The sequence below is a fragment of the Perkinsus marinus genome, assembly GCF_000006405.1.
Source record: "Perkinsus marinus ATCC 50983 genomic scaffold scf_1104296933024, whole genome shotgun sequence".
In the NCBI taxonomy this organism is placed as follows: domain Eukaryota; phylum Perkinsozoa; order Perkinsida; family Perkinsidae; genus Perkinsus; species Perkinsus marinus.
The window spans coordinates 1-1,322 of NW_003215296.1; the positions used below are offsets into that span (position 1 = coordinate 1).

A 1,322-nucleotide genomic window follows, 5' to 3' on the forward strand; every position below is an offset into this window, starting at 1 on the left:
AGAGTGCGAACGATGTCATTACTTCGCGACGTTCTTGTCAAAGCGTTGGGCTACGTACGCAAGGATGCGAGTCAGCTAAATATCATCGCCCTAGCAGAGGTACTCCGCGATGCTGTGAGGCACTCCCCTAGCAACATGAACAGGGCGGCGATTCTCATCGGGAGAGATGAGATCCTCTGCGCCTTCCAGACAGCGTGTCCGAGTGGTGAAGGAGATGGCCTTGAAATCCACTAGGCTATGCCTGCGCAGGTTCGAATCCTGCCGCTGAAGTATGTCTGATGGCGTTTGGGTTTCCAAGACATCTGAGCAGCCTCGCCTTCGAATCCTCATAGCGGCTCCGATGGACATTATGAACGAGTAGGATGCGAACGAACTGATGCGCATGACATTTGAGGAACATTGATGAGAATTGATGTATATCCTAAAAAATGTATCTACCTCTAGACTCTTATCCTATATAAGCCCTACCATTTCAGCGAATTCGCTGTCGTTGCAGCCATCATTTGGGAACAGACCTCTTACGAAGAGTGCGAACGATACCATTACTACGCCGACGTTCTTGTCAAAGCGCTGGGCTACGTATGCAAGAATGCGAGTCAGCTGAATATCATCATCCTTGCTGAGGTGCTCCGCGATGCTGTGAGCCACTCCCTAGCAACATGAACAGGGTGGCGATTCTCATGAGCAGAGATGAGATCCTCTGCGTCTTCCAGACAGCGTGTCTGAGTGGTTGAGGAGGTGGACTCGAAATCCACTAGGCTATGCCTGCGCAGGTTCGAATCCTGCCGCTATCGTATGTCTGATGGCGTTTGGGTTTTCAAGACATCTGAGCAGCCTCGCCTTCGAATCCTTATAGCGATTCTGATGAACATTAGGAATAAGTAGGTTGCGAACTAACCAAAGCGCATGACATTTGAGGAACATTGATGAGAATTGATGTATATCCCAAAAAAATGTATCTACCTCTAGACTCTTATCCTATATAAGCCCTACCATTTCAGCGGATTCGCTGTCGTTGCAGCCGTCATTTGGGAAGAGACCTCATATGAAGAGTGCGAACGATGTCATTACTTCACCGACGTTCTTGTCAAAGCGTTGGGTTACGTACGCAAGAATGCGAGTCAGCTAAATATCATCGCCCTTGCAGAGGTACTCCGTGATGCTGTGAGGCACTCCCCTAGCAACATGAACAGGGCAGCGATTCTCATCGGGAGAGATGAGATCTTTCGACACTTTTAGACAGCGTGTCCGAGTGGTTAAGGAGATGGACTTGAAATCCATTAGGCTCTGCCTGCGAAGGTTGAATCCTGCCGCTGTCGTAT

The 1,322-nt window shown here is 49.2% G+C and overlaps 3 non-coding genes across 3 annotated transcripts; all 3 read left to right on the plus strand.

Annotated features, from left to right (window-relative positions):
• Positions 1–188: 188 nt before the first annotated feature.
• On the plus strand, positions 189–270 carry Pmar_PMAR027549. The gene has a single exon. It is a non-coding gene; the product is annotated as a tRNA-Ser (tRNA).
• Positions 271–712: 442 nt separating this feature from the next.
• Positions 713–794, plus strand: Pmar_PMAR027550. The gene has a single exon. It is a non-coding gene; the product is annotated as a tRNA-Ser (tRNA).
• Positions 795–1,238: 444 nt separating this feature from the next.
• Pmar_PMAR027551 lies at positions 1,239–1,319 on the plus strand. Its single transcript has one exon. It is a non-coding gene; the product is annotated as a tRNA-Ser (tRNA).
• Positions 1,320–1,322: the final 3 nt, after the last annotated feature.